The sequence below is a fragment of the Trichomycterus rosablanca genome, chromosome 14 (genome assembly GCF_030014385.1).
Source record: "Trichomycterus rosablanca isolate fTriRos1 chromosome 14, fTriRos1.hap1, whole genome shotgun sequence".
NCBI classification, from domain to species: Eukaryota; Metazoa; Chordata; class Actinopteri; order Siluriformes; family Trichomycteridae; genus Trichomycterus; species Trichomycterus rosablanca.
Window position 1 is genome coordinate 30,029,193 of NC_086001.1, and position 16,143 is coordinate 30,045,335.

General features: G+C 39.5%; 1 non-coding gene and 1 pseudogene across 1 annotated transcript; one reads left to right on the top strand and one right to left on the bottom strand.

Annotated features, from left to right (window-relative positions):
• LOC134326286 (zinc finger protein 850-like) overlaps positions 1–16,143 on the bottom strand; it is a 226,344-nt pseudogene that overhangs the window by 62,471 nt on the left and 147,730 nt on the right.
• trnaq-cug (transfer RNA glutamine (anticodon CUG)) lies at positions 14,815–14,886 on the top strand. The gene has a single exon. It is a non-coding gene; the product is annotated as a tRNA-Gln (tRNA).

Below are 16,143 nucleotides of genomic sequence, written 5' to 3' on the forward strand. Positions count from 1 at the left end.
AAAGATGGTCATGTGTTTTTACGGTTAGAATTTGGATTCTGGTAGTCCAATGATGCTCTAAATATTACACATTTATTCTCAAACTATTACAACTTTAATCTCAAAATAATTATGACTTTGATCTCATTACGATTTTAAACTTTACATTTTTTGGTCACCATCATAAATATGACTTTAGTATTAAATATTTTTGATAATCTTGAAGTAGAGCTTAATCACAAAATATTATGTCTTTCTTGATATCTTTTATTTTGACCCTAACTGACCCTAAAACACTATTTCAATAAACTTCTTCAGTTTGTAAGTTTTGTTTGTTGTAATGGGATTGATGGCAGACGTGGGTGTGGTTAGACCTGTAGCCCCCCTAAAAAGTGAGAAAAAGAAAGACGTGTCTGTTATATTTAGGGTGGACAATGTGTATTTAACTGTTGTGGATAACATACTAGTCATAATTATTTTATTCACTTGGGCCAATCCATTAAATTATTCTGGAGCATTTTCTGAATGTGCAATGTGTTCCCAAAACATTTTAAATAGTCTCTAACAAAACATAAAGATTGTATTTGTTTTATCTGTGATGAACAAGTAAACGTAGATTTATTGTAAGAGGTTTTGCCCAGATGGGATTCCACAGCGCTTCTTCAGATATAGGCGCGCATATTTTCTAAGCTCCAGCGCATCTGTTACTGATTGACGCGCTCTCCCTCACCAAAGCTCACTAAGTGTGAGTGATCTTGGCTAATCGCCTCTCTTTGTCTTCCTCCAAGTCCCTGCTATTGGTTTGCAGAAGTGTCAATCACTTCTTCTGACCCAGAGTTGTAAGCGAATCCCTGGCCAGAGCGCACTGCACATAACAATATTGCATCTCAATTTTTTTTTACCCTTTTAATTAAATCACAAAATACAATATCTATTAAAATGTAAAAAATATTCGAACATTTTATATTATTTACATATTTAATTTGCATATGGGACATCAATTTAGTCCCGCCCTCAGCTCGCTGGTCCGATCGGCGTAATTTGGTGATTGGTGGTTCTGGATGTCAGTCAGATCTTTCTCTGAAAGTAGGCGCTTCTTGTCTGCAGTGAGCTGTAAACAGTTAGTCCACGTGTGGGAGCAGAACGGGGGATGCTCGTGGATTTTTCCTCCTCTGTTATCAGTAGTGGCACGTAATTAAGCTTTAAGAAATGTCGGTAATGTGTTAAGTTCTTGTTTAAATGGTAATTGTCCAGTATATGTCAGTGATATTGTGCTGAACGTGAGCAGCCCAGCTGTTTAGCCTGTTGGAGTCAGACACGTTGGACATTTAGTTTAAAGTGTGTGTTTAAACTGTGCCTAATGTTTTACTACTGAACATCTTAGAGCTTAAGAGAATTTACAGTGTTCCGTTTTGTTGGTGCTCGATGGTCAACTAATAAATCACGACTCTGAGTCGACTCAATGTTAACCACGGCACCACGCATCGCGGACCAAAGCGGGATCCACGATTCCGTTACACTTTACAATAACAACAGTAATCGGCGTAGAGGAATCGACTCCTCTGGCGATCGGTGTAGAGGAATCGACTGCTCTGAATTATATATTTCGAGAATTAATAAAATATTAAACGTTTAATAATGTTCCTCTCAAACTGAAAATGAAAAATATTGTTTGGTATTTTATTTACCACAACAATCCATCTGTGTTAGCCTCAAAGCTAACTCAAGTTAACCTGGTTAATCTAAAAAGATTTATTTATTCGGATTAATATACCGGTATATTATATTGTTTTCATTATAACATATGAATTTTTCATATCTTGTGTTTTATTTTATTTATTTCTTACCTCTAAACTCCTTAAAGCCAGAAATAACGAACTGAGGGTTAAAAACGGCTTTTTATACCCTCAAACTGCGCGAGACTGCTAGCGCGTGCAGTCACTTTCACACTTTCCCGCCGCCCTCCTCAGGGTGTTCAGTCTAGTAAATATAATCAGCTACACTGTATGGACTAAAGTATTCTTTTATAACACCCCATTCTAAATCCATAGACATTTATATATAGTCTGTTCCCCTCTGCAGCTATAACAGCTCATATTCTTCTGGGAAGGCTTTCTACAAGAGTGTGTCTGTGGGAAATGTATCAGTTCATATAGCATCTGTGAGATCAGACAGTGATGTTGGATGAGAGGACCTGGCTCACAATCTTCATTCTAGTTTATCCCAGCAGTGTTTGAGGGGTTTGAGGTCAGAGCTCTGTATGGGCATTCACTAAGTGCTTGATTTTATACACTATATGGACAAAAGTATTGGGACACACTTCTTAATCACTAAATTTAGGGGGTTTGTTCAGTCCCATTGCCACAGGTATATAAAATCAAACACCTAGTGAATGCCAGGAGAATGAGTGCACAGTGTCAACCCAGTTTGGTGCAGGAGGGATAATGTTATGGGGTTTTTCAGGGCTTGGTCTAGGCCTGGGAATGAGAATTCTTAATGCTTCATTACACCAAGTCATTTTGGACAGTTATTTGGTTTCAACTTTGTGGGAACTGTTTGGAGAAGGCTCTTTTCTGTTTGTACATGACTGTGTCCCAGTGTACAAAGAAAGGTTCATAAAGGCATGGTTGGGTGAGTTTGGTCTGGAAGAACGTGATTGGTCCACACAGAGCTCTGACCACAACCCCATCGAACACCTTTGGGGGGAAATGGAGAATGGAGATTGTAAGCCATGTCTTCTTGTCCATCACTTCCTGACCTCATAAATGCTCTTATGGATGAATGGACAATAATTCCCACAGACACACTCAAATCTTGTAGAAAGCCTTCACAGTGGGATGTCATGAATTCTCCTGTAGGTGTAATATGTAGGTGTCCAAATACTTTTGTCCCTATTAGGTGTATATGTAGGATTTAGAGCAGCTAGACCAAGGTATGCTTCATTGCATTTGATCAGGAGGAGAAACTTTTACTTGCTACAGGGGATGACGCTATATTTAACACGAAACAAATACATTGGGTCCTGGTTTGCTTTTCTACTGGTCATATGTATTTGCAGTTTAACCAAAATTAGGGAACAAAGTGACACGTGACAAGCCTGCAAGCATAGAGGTGTTGAGTGAGACGCATCGAAGGCAGTTCAGTACGCTTGGTGGTCAATAGATTCATGTGGACTCAGACAAAACAGTGAGTTTTGGTAATCAATAGTTAATAAATACATTGATTAACAATATTTATATAGCACATCAACATGTTTACATAGTTACATCAGTATGCATTTTTTTTAAAGAAAAGAGTTACCTTGGTTAAAGAGCATTTATCCATGTATGAATGTATGTATTTATTCATGTATTTAGCAGTGGCCCTAATATGCTGTCGTAGCAAACATACCTTTCTCCAACAAAACAGTTGCATAGTGAAGACACAAGTGTGCTCGGGCCCAGAACATAGCAGTGTGCACAGGGGAAAAGGGAGTACAATCATTCTCTGGTATTGTACAAGGCAACAGCGCCTAGTGTGAGTGCACCTTTATGTTCTTAAACTTGGTATGGTTGTCAAAAGAAGTCATATCCTAATTTTTATTGATATATTTAACTGAGGGTCTGTGTAATCTTAACTTACTGACTAGTGTAAACTTTGACTTTTAAATACAACAGAAGGAGAAGAAGCCAAAATTGACTTGCAGGTGCAGAAATCTGCTATTAAAAAGGAAACATTCAAACGCCTCATGTCTAGACAGGACATGACACATTAAAACACATTTATATATCTGTGCACACACACACACACATGTGCCTTGTCCTTGTTTTTACTATGCACTTATTTACCATTCATCATAAATTCATTAAATGAATGTCTCATGAACTTAAACAGTTTGTCTGTGCTCTTTCCTCTGCGTTGTCCTGCATATAGTCTCCACCATGGTTTGTTGTGCTGCCTGGAGATGCTCCTGTCGCTCAGAGTGACTGACACACATCTTAACATTACCAGAGATTACACCAACAAAAATGAGGTAATCCTATTCAAACACTGCATTTGCACTTTTTACAAACAAAAACCACAGCACTGGGAAGCTTAAAGTTTGATTTATTTAAAGTAAGGAACAGGGAAAGGTCATTGGGATCTGTTAAAAAAATATAGACAAGAAAAAAAGCAAAAGCAGCACTAAAATAATAAAGAACGATAATGCTGCTCTCAAACAAAGTGAATTGGGGACAAATCATTTAAAGACCACTTTTTCAAAATGACCAAATTGAGGCATTAGTCAGACTAAACACAAAAGGGACGAAATAGATCAATCACTTTGCTGCTGGTCCAACAGGTTACAAGACCCTGCAGGTAGTGCAGGGTTCCTCTACCAAGAATAAGAGCCCTGCAAAGATGGATGCAGGGTGTTAGAACTGGGCCTGGTGTGTTCACATAGGTTTTTGGTTTTCTAAAACTGAAGGTAAATGGATTGACATAACTTGAAATGGAATGGGTGTTGACCTTGAATGAAATTGCAGCCACAGCAAATGTTGAATTTTAATCTAGCCATGGTCCACTTGGCAGTCTGTAGCATCACTGTGGCATCACCGCTCCTTCACCATGCAGCACCCAGTGCTCCTACAGTAGGTTATTAATATACACCATCAAGATTGCTTAAGTATAACTTACATTTAATATAGTAAAAGAGTAACTTTTTTATTTTTTACATTTTACTTTTATACGGTAGTACAATATTTTTGTACTGAGCATGAGCTTCCCATAAAGCCTATTATGATCAATTGTTTAAGACGTTTAACTCGCCTTGTATTTTCAGTCTCACTAACTTTTTCTTTTTCCTTTGTTATTAATTTAAAATCAGATGAGTTGCAACATAAGGTGATAGTCAAAAGAATCACAATGCCTACAGCATAATAAATAGGCTGTTTGTGGTTAATGTGTTGCATACTTTATTCAGTATACTAGCCTTATTTGTTAATGTTCCCTAAATTGACTAATTTAGTATGGGATAATTCACTAAGATGTGTTAATGCACAGATATTCAGTCTTATGCTTTAAATATTTTACCCTTTGAATGTGCATCACTCCATGCTCCACCACTGGGGTAAAAAATGTGACCCGTTGGAGTGATATTTTATATTTTAATATTTATTATTTTCACAAAACAGAATTAAACAAATGTGAAAATAATGACAGGTAATCACAGTTTATAGGTATTACCAGACTTAATGTTTTATGTGTCAAATATATGACTTAAAGATATTGCTAGAATTGAAAAACTATACAGGCGAGTCTCGCTTCAGCATCTGTCTTTGAGGAGTTTGGAGCTTCTCCCTGTGTCTGTGTGGGTTTTCGCCAGGTGCTCTGGTTCCCTCCCTGCTCCTGAAAAACACAAAGGGTAGGCTTATTGGATACACGTAATTGCCCCTCGGTGTGTGTGTGTGTGGTATGTGGTATATGTATTCCTGCTTTGTGCTGAGTGATTCCGGGTGGGCTCCGGACAAACCACCACTCTGACGGACTAAGCAGATGAGAAAATGTCTGACTGTCTATCAGAATACACTGCTGTATTGCTTTTCAAAGATTATTGCCCTAATTTTAGTTTTTCTATTAGTTCAACCCTACTAAAAACAAGTTTGGCGTAAAGGACTGCCAGAAAGATCAATCTGATGTTTAAGGAACTAAACCACTTAATGTTTGGTTATTATGTAATGTGTACAGCAAATATACTGTCTTCTGTAACTTGATCTATTGAGCTATTTTAGCTGAAACACTCATTAGTTGTGTATATATTTTGTAAAAAAAAAAAAAAGATCTGATGCCACTGCAGCAGGACAGTACAGCAATAACAATATGGCAGTGTTCGTCATAACCTAATTTGGTGATCTTTTCTTCACTTGGCTTTGTCTACCATTGTTTTGCTTAACAACACTCAACTTATTCTTTCTTTTCTTCCTTTTGACACAGGTTTTGGCTCGAATCTCAGCATGTACAACGGACATCATCTTATGGAGCAGCAGCTTAAGTTGTCTTCAACCTTCAAAAGTTCAAACACATCACTTCCCTCCTGTGTACCCTTCCCTGGCTTCCTGTAGCAGCCTCCCCTTGAGTGAACAGCAGAATGACTGTCTTAGAACAGAGTCAAACTAACCAGGTTGTGTTCCAAACCGCATGGAAGGAGAGTCTCCTAAATTATAGAAAAGCTCTTAGTGCTGCTAGAGCAAAATATTTCTCCTCGCTAGAAGAAAACAAAACTAATCCTACATTTAATACTGTAGCAAAACTAACTAGGAAGACCACCACTACAGAAGCATCCACACCATCAGTATTTAGCAGCGACAACTTTATGAATTTTTTCAGTGATGAAGTTGAAAACATATGGCACAAAATTAATACTATTAATCTAAACCTGAGCAATCTGATGACAAACCAACTAGATGTCAGTATAGTTACATCAGATCAGCGTTTAGAGTCTTTTAACCCTCTCCGTGAGACCAAGTTAATTTCACTAATTTCTTGATCAAAATCGACAACATGTATACTAGATCCCGTACCCACAACTTTCCTAAAACAGATACAACTCTTTTAAAAAAGATCAATTCATCTCTTAGTACTGGCTATGTCCCTAAATCATTTAAAGCAGTTATCAAACCTCTGGCAAAAAACCTAACCTAGACCCCTGCCAGTTGTCTAATTACAGACCGATATCAACCCTCCCCTTCATCTCCAAAATCCTAGAAAAGGTTGTAGCACAGCAGCTATGTTCATACCTGCATAGAAATAACATTTGTCAGTCAGGGTTTAGGCCTCATCATAGCACAGAGACAGCGCTGGTTAAAGTTGTGAATGACCTGTTACTGGCCTCTGATCAGGGTTGTGTCTCCCTGCTTGTACTGCTTGACTTAAGTGCAGCTTTTGACACCATTGATCTCCTTTATAGGCTAGAAAATATTGTTGGAGTTTAGGGAACAGCCTATTTGAGTGACCGTTATCAGTTTGTAGATGTAAATGGTGAATATTCTATGCACAGTAAGGTTAAGTTTGGTGTTCCACAAGGTTCTGTTTTAGGCCCATCTATGTATGTATAGATATGCTACCTCTGGTTAATATTATTCTTAAACATGGTATCAGCTTTCACTGTTATGCTGATGATACACAGTTCTATGTGTCAGCACATCCAGATGAGAGACACCAGTTTAGACTCTGGATGTTGAACAATTTTCTTTACTAAATTATATAATAAAAAATATTAGGACCACAGGCAGCTAGAAGTAAACTTTCTGATTACATAGTAACTCTGGATGGTATTTCAGTTACACCATGTACAGCTGTTATAGACCTTGGTGTGATTATTAATTCCAGTTTTTCTTTTGAAGCTCATGTAGCTATCACCACCAGGATAGCCTTCTGTCATCTTAGAAACCTTGCTACGCTATGATGTCACTACATGACGCAGAAATACTTGTCCATGCTTTTGTTACCTCTAGGTTGGATTATTGTAATCCCTTTTGTCTGGTTGTTCCAGTAGGTGTATAAACAAACTGCAGTTAGTCCAGAATGCAGCAGCCAGAATCCTTACTAGAACCAGAAAATATGAACACATCACCCCTGTCTTATGCACACTGCACTGGCTCCCGGTCAGATTTCGCATTGACTATAAAATAATGTCTTCCGCATTTAACCCATCTGTGGCAGTGAACACGCACACACCAGTGCACCAGTCAACACACACCCAGTGTGTCGGGCAGCCATCCCCGGTGCCCATGGCACTTCAGCCATGGATCCTGGGAATTGAACCGGCAACCTTCTGGTACCAAGCCCAGTCCTCTAATTATTAGGCCAAGGCTAATTATTCGTTATTCTTATTAATTTTTCTAGTTTTGACCAGTGTAGGATGAGTCTCTTAAGGTTTCTTCCTCTTGCTCTGAGGGAGTAGTTTTCCTTGCCAATGTTTTGCTTAGCTTGTTCATTAAGGTTTGGACCAGGGTTTTTTGTAAACTACTTCGAGTCTGATTGTGAAAAGTGCTGTCATTTTCATTTTAATTTATGTAATGTATCACATTTTCCCAGCTGTATCTAATGCAACTCAAGTTCAATTTATGTTGTATTTTAACATGATTGGTTCTACCATCATTCGTAAATGTGTTTAAATCGATAAATATTTTATTCAGTCAACTCTGAACTGAAACTATATTACAGGTGGCTGTAATCTCATGCAGGCTCACTATTTTTAAGGTTACATCATGTTCTATATTGTTATATGCACATTAAACTCAATTTTTATCTGTTGTATGATGTTGACCTTATAATATTTTTATATTTTCTGCAAGTTTCCATGTAATAAAGGCTACTTGGCATCAGCTGAAGCATTTCTACAAATTCATTTTTTGTAAATCAGAAGAGAAAATTTGCCAGCATTAATAAGCCTAATGTACAAATGAAGCAAGTGTTGCTGATTGGATCATAAACAGCCACAGCAACCTTAATTATTAGCTGAAGGATTTATTTTATTGCAAACTGCTAAATGCTCAACATTACATGATAAATTATGTTTTGCTTATCAGATCATAAATGGCCACAGCAATCTTTGGTGTTAGGTGTAGGATACCATTTCCTTTAAATGTTCATTGATGGATAACAGAAATTCTGTTGCTGCTGGCAGGAAGAGAGTGAGCTGGGCACTATGTGAAGCTGTAATGGGCTGGCAAAGAATATTTTATATCTTAAAAATGACATATTTTACACCTGTGTATACAGTTAAAGGTGTGGAAAATGCTCTTATTGAGCTTTTTGTGTTCTTGTTGAAACAATATTTTTATTAATGCCACTGCATTTCAAACTACCATTGCAGTAAACCAACCTGATTTGTTTGTGACTGTAAATGTTGTTACTGTCTGGTTATCATTTTACACCTGACATTGATTTATTTTTTTAATGAAAGGCCACATTACATTCTCTGATACAGTGGTTGTTATAGTAACCAGGGTTGGCAGTGTACACAATATGACCAGTTACAGATTCAGATTTCTATACAGTAGCTATAGTTCATGGAACCAGGGGGCAGTGCATATAAATCTAATATAGCAATTTCATTTTCTGTCCAAAACCAACAGTGAATTTCGTGTGTCTTGAGTTTATATTTATTGTTGACGATAGTATCAGTGAAAAATCTTTTTCTTATGGGTAATATTTGGCTTTACTTTTCCTGCATGTACATCTCTGCTCCTTTGTTAATAAAGAGACGTTTAATAAATCCAAAACTAGTGTTTATTAATAACAGGTCTCACGGAGGTATCCAGCACGTATCATCACACAACACAACCACCAAAAACCGAGACGCGCCACACCGCATCTCGCGATATCAACTTCTATGATAACACCATATAACCAAACCGTACATTAACACAACTGTCTACATCCTCCCTTGTAAGCTTATTGTGCAACTTTTTTATGGAACTGCCAATCTAAGTTTACCTAAGAATAAAATATGTTTAACCAAAGTGTCCCATCCACATTTGACTTTGGTGCAACACAGGTTCTTTTGTTTTAGCCAACAATTCAAATTCAGTTGAATAGCTATACATTTTAAGTAACAAAGTGTGACAATTATTTACACCATGCGTTAGTATCCTTGTGGTAGTGTCTTAAATGCAGTTTCATTCTAAGTCCAGGTATTTTTTGTTTGGCTTGGAAACTCTACCGGATCTGGTTATATATGTGGACGTGGAATGCTGAGTAGCACTTTCTTCCTGCGTCTCATGTAGAACTCTGCTGGGGTTCCTTTGTACTTCGGTTGGCACTTGATCTTGTTCTAGATGTGCACGTTCCGTATCTGGGTTAACCCCTGCATGTTGGTGTGTGTGTTGAGGTTGGTCCTGTTTGCCTGTAGGTGTGCTTGACTCTGAGAATTGTGGCGGTGGTGATTCCATCACTGGTATGAGATGCTTTCTGTTGCGTCGAAACTCTCTTCCTTCGTATTCGACTATGTACGATCGTGGCTCATTGCATTTTCTCCTGACAATGCCCATGTTTTCATATCCCTTTTGTGTTTGGAGTCTCACTATTTGATTTGGGATCAAAGAAGGTAGTGGTTTGCTGGATTTGTCGTACCAACGTTTCTGTGTCTCATGCTTCTTTGTTAGCTGGGCTTTAATGACAGCCGTGGATATTGCTGCAGGTTTCAACAGGTGTTTGCAAATTGGTAGGACTGTTCGAGTCCGCCGTGATAGTAGTCTTTGTGCAGGAGAACCCAGGATCTTGTCTCTAGGTGTGTTTCGCAAACTTAATAGGTTCAGGTAAAAATCTGTTCCATCCCTTTTTGTTGTCTCCAGCAGTTTCTTAGCGCTCCGCACAGCCCTTTCACTGAGACCATTGGACTGAGGGTATTCAGGACTGCTCGTTACATGTGCGAAGTCCCATGATCTGGAAAAGTCACTAAATATCTGGCTTGTAAATTGAGTCCCGTTGTCTGAATACAGCTTTTGTGGTATGCCATGTACAGAGAAATGGTGTTTCAGTTTGTTGATCACACAAAGCGAGGATATGCTGCTGAGTTGGTCAATTTCGAACCAGCCTGAGTACGAATCCACAAGTACAAGGTAGTGGTGGCTTTCCCACTCGAATATGTCTGTAGCTACAACAGACCAGGGCAAATCAGGGACTGAGTGTAATTTTAATGGTTCTTTTTGTTGGTGCGGTTTTATGCTGTTGCAAACACCACATGTTTGTATGGCGTTCTCTACATCCTCATTTATTGAAAGCCAGAATACACATTCTCTCGCCCTCCTCTTTGTGGATTCCATGCCTGGATGGCCTTTGTGTAGTGCCTTGACGTATTCTGAGTGCAGTGTAGCTGGGATGACAGCTCTGTTCCCTCGCATGACAATGTTGTCTATGACCGTGAGTTCATCACGAAAGTTAAAATATGGTTTGGCCCCTGGAGGCACTCTGCTTATACGCCTGGGCCATCCATTTTTGATCAACTGTATAATTGTCTGGAGAATAGGGTCTGTGGCTGTGTGTTCACGCAGTTCATCAAGTCGCCTGGGAGATATTAATTGCACCGACATAACCTCAAATTCGTGCTTTTCCTCTTTTGATGGGCTAACATCATGTCTTGGCGCCCGTGAGAGAGTATCAGCGAGGTAGAGGTCTTTCCCTTTTTTGTATGTCAGGGTCAGGTTGAATTTTTGGAGTGTCAGCATCATACGCTGCAGGCGTGCAGGGATTGCATGAAAAGGCTTGTTGTGGATTGTAACCAGGGGTTGGTGGTCAGTTTCAATCATGACAGGTTTGCCATATATGTAGTCGTAGAATTTGTGACAAGCAAAGACTACTGCAAGCAGCTCCTTTTCAATCTGTGCATATCTCCCTTCTGTTTCGGTCAGTGCATGTGATGCAAAAGCCACTGGAATGCCATCCTGGAGACAGGCAGCTCCTAAACCGTGTTGGGATGCATCACAGGTGAGCGTTACTGGTTTTGTGACATCATAATAGTGGAGCACAGGTGGACTCGTTACATGTAGCTTAAGTCTATTAAAAGCATCCTGTTGGTGTTGCGTCCAGCTCCAGACCACATCTTTGTGCAGTAGTTGGCGTAGTGGTGTTGTTAATTCACTCAAGTTTGGAATAAACTTACCCAGGTAGGTAATCATTCCCAAAAAGCGTTGCAAGGCTGCTTTGTCTTCTGGAGAGGGCATTTTGATGATCGCTTCTGTTTTTGTTGGATCAGCTTTGAGACCGGTTTCGGTAAAAACATGTCCTACGTAACTCACTTCCCTGAGCCCAAATTTACATTTGTTTTTATTGAGTCTGAGCTTTACTTTTCTTGCCCGGTCCAGAACTTTTTTTAGGTTTTTCTCGTGTTCTTCTGCATCCCTGCCACCAATAATGATGTCATCCACAATTATGGCACATGGGAAACCGGCAAATATCTGTTCCATAGTTCTTTGGAAAACTTCAGAGGCAGTATTGATGCCAAAGGGCATCCTACGGAATTTGAACCTGCCAAAAGGAGTTGTGAATGTGGTGTGGAGAGAAGAAATGTCAATTTAATCTGCCAGAATGAGCATTTAACATCGAGAACAGAAAAAACGGTGGCACCAGACATTTGGGCTGCCACCTCCTCTACGGTGCGCATGGGGTGATGGGGCCGCATAAGTGCCTTGTTTAGGTTTCGTGGATCGATGCATATACGAACATCATCTGTGTCTTTTTTATGAGTGGCAACCATATTAGAAACCCATTCTGTGGGCTCATCCACTGGTTCAATCACTCCTAGATCCTGCATTCTCTGGAGTTCACATTTTACCTTTTCCTGCATTGCCACTGGAACACGGCGAGGTGGATTTACAACTGGGGTCACAGATGGATCTAGTTTCATGATATAAGTGACTGGTAATTTACTAAGTTCATCTGTGAACAAGTCTGCATATTCCTGAAACATTCTTTGTGATATGCTTTCATCCTGAGCAGTATCTATGTGGTATACTTCCTTGCTAAAGGTAACAATTTTCATCCTCAGGCTGTCTTGCAAGCCTAATATGGACTGTGCATCATTATGTATAACCTGGAATTTTAATATGTGGTACTGCCCATTGAGTTCGCATTGCAAACTTACTGTGCCCATTGACTCGATCACGGTTCCACCGAAAGCAATGAGTTTGACTGTTTTATTTGATTTGTAAATTGGTTCACATTGTTTGATAGATTTGTATGTATTAAAGGAGATGACGTTGCATTTGGCCCCTGTATCGACTTTTAATTCCAGTTTCTTTTTATTCACCATAACAGTGCAATGTCCTTCCTTTTTGTAGTAGTTGTCAGTGTGTATTGTGTTGATGTTGCAGTCTTTTAGTATTGAAAGACCCTCAACTGCAAAAGTGTCGCTGTCAGAATCAGTCTCAGTTGACAGTTGATTCACTTGCCTGCTTGATTTACTAGCTCTTGTGGATCTGCACAGCTTTTTGAAATGGTTGTATTTCCCGCAACCATGACACTGCTGTCCGTAAGCTGGGCACTGGAAACGTTGGGCAGAGTGCGTACCACCACAGTTGCTGCAGTTTGAGATTGAGCTTTCTTGTTTGGGTTTGTATTTTAACTGGCCTTTGGATTTGCTGCTTCTTTTTATTTGCATAGTGTCTACATTAGCAGTTATAATATGCCTAGGGGCAGAGAGAGCTTTTGAGTGTTGGTCAGTGAGCTCACTTATTTGGCATATCCGTATGGCCTTAGCTAGTGTGAGGTCCATCTCCTTGAGCAGGGAGCGTCTAACACTGTCATTACTAATACCAACGACCAGTCTGTCTCTAATGAGTTCATCTTGCAATGGACCAAAGTTACATGTTTTAGCAAGGTTTTTTAGTGTACTCACATATGATTCGACTGTCTCAGCTGGTTTTTGGTATCGAGAATTGAAATTGTGTCTCTCCATTATCACGTTTGTTTCCGGGTTGCATATTTCTCTAAATTTTCTGAGAAGGCAGTCAGGATCCTCCCGGGATTCCGCAGGTGCAATGACGTTTTCTCCGTCCATGACTGCGGCTGCGTATGTGAATGACTGCTCCCTTTCTATTGCCTCCGGTCCCGCAAGATTGAGGAGTATGTATGCTCTAGTCTTAGCAGGTTTATCGCTGTGTGCAGCGGCGATGAATATGTCATATTCTCGTTCAAACCTGCGCCAGTTGTCTGCCACATTCCCGTCAAAAACGAGGGGGTCGGGACGTCTGAATCCGTCTGCCATTTTCGCGATTTATTCACCTCCGTTCCTCGCGCAGCTTGTAAGTTGTAGGTTCTGCGTGAATCTAACGTTTCGTTACTGCGAAGGACATCCCACTTCTGACACCATGTTAATAAAGAGACGTTTAATAAATCCAAAACTAGTGTTTATTAATAACAGGTCTCACGGAGGTATCCAGCACGTATCATCACACAACACAACCACCAAAAACCGAGACGCGCCACACCGCATCCAGATCTCGCGATATCAACTTCTATGGTAACACCATATAACCAAACCGTACATTAACACAACTGTCTACATCCTTTAAAATCGTTGATACAGTCTGATGAATAGAACCGGTGATCTTTCAGTCCCAAGCGGGCTTCTCTGACCTCGGCTCCATGTGACCCTGATGCGACAGTGGAGCTGAAAACGCGATGTTCCGATCTTCAGCCGATGCACGTTGCATAGGAAAGCAAAAAGCGACACTTCCACGTTTTGCCTCCCAATATCCTACGTCTAAAAATAGAACGCGATGAATTTCCTTCACGGCGGTGTTTTACCGATGCTTCACCTACGTATTGTGCTGTCTGGGTATGTACGCATATACATAGCGGCTCCCTGATTCCCACAAGTCAGATAAAATCTCCCGGAATCTAGAACGAGCGGCCAAGAGCGCGCACACACGCGCACACACACACACACAGGCGACACAGACTTTATTAATACGATCGCGTATTAAATCTGTTATCTGATATACAATGTAGTGCACTATGTAGGGAACATAAATCAATTATCTTTCACTCTAGATAGAGCACTTAGTTGTACTCACGCGACGCGAACAGTTAGTTTAGTAGCTCAGTAAGCAGCTCCTAAAAGTTCTGTTATCACCCATAATCCTTTGCTGTGTGCGAGAGGTTTTTTAGCTTTTTTTCTTTTGTTTGTTTGTTTGTTTGTTTTTGTTTTTTTGGGGGGTTGCAAGTTTTTGCAACTTGTGATGTCTGACATGTTAACTTCCATCTATTCATCCAGCTTAAATACCATCAACACTACATAAAAACATGTGGAGCTAATGGTGTAATTATTAACCTTTGTGCTCAATCCTTCATTAAAAAAATATGTCTTTTTGTGGTTCCATAGTGTAATGGTTAGCACTCTGGACTCTGAATCCAGCGATCTGAGTTCAAATCTCAGTGGAACCTTACTGCTTTTATTTGAGGCCCGGTGTGAGGTCCAAGATTGAGAAACATTAGCAGTTTCAGGATGGTAGCATTCAGCGCATGTGCAGTTCAACAGAGCATCACAATTGCTTGTGCTAGTTTAGAGTCACCTTAAATGACATGTTAATTTCCATTCATTCATCCAGCACTTCATAATAGCACTAGTAGTGTTATAGTGTTCCACATGTGACTGCTCCATCCCAAAATATAATCACAAATCATCGTTTACAGCGCCATCTAACAGCCAACTTGCTCTTAAATGACTATTAACTTTTCGGCTTAAGTAAGACCTCACTGAGTAGTTCCATGGTGTAATGGTTAGCACTCTGGACTTTAAATCCAGTGAGCCGAGTTCAAATCTCGGTGGAACCTGGCTTTATTTAGGTAAAAACAGTGTTATCAATGCTGAGTAGAGAAAAGTGTTCCACATGTACAGTAACTGTTCTATGCCGAATTGTAACACCAAAAGGCAAATCGTTGTTTACAGCTAAATCTACCGGCTAACTGGGTCCTAAACTTAACTCAGCTTTAGAGGTTTAGAAACTTTAGCAGTATTAGGATGGTAGCGTTCAGCGCATGTGCAAGTACAACAGAGCGCTTGTGGGGTGTAGACCACGATTACTTGTGCTAGTTGTGTCAACCAAGCAGATCACCATTCAGGAGGGTATATCAGTGCCAAAATACGAGCCAGTTTGTTCAGTAAAACTTTATAAGCCAACAGCAGCGAATAAACTTAAGTCACCTTAGATTACATTTTAACTTCCATCTATCCATCCAGCTTAAATACCATAAACACTACGTACACAACATGTGGAGCTATTCTTACTACAGTAAAACACACTGAACTGACTTTTAAAGTGAAGTTCAAAATGTTGTACAGAGATCGTTCCCATCTAGTGGTGCTAGATAAATTACAGCTTGTTGCTTGGGTACAGATTTGTGACATTATTATTAAATTGTTGTTGTTGTGTTTGTTGTTATTTTTTAACTGTTCATGTTTTAAAGTGTAAAACCATAAACAGCACCGTCTATAAATAAATGAATCTTGTGCTTCCACTTGAGATTTTTGTTTACGTGAACAATGTCGGAAATTTGACGAGCTTGATTAGTTTGTAATATGTGTTAAGATGATGAATGAACCTAAACACTTACTTTTAAATATTAAGTTTTTATTTATTTATTTTAGTTTCAATACAACGTGACACCGACAAGATTATAAAAAGCAAAAATGAAGTGTCC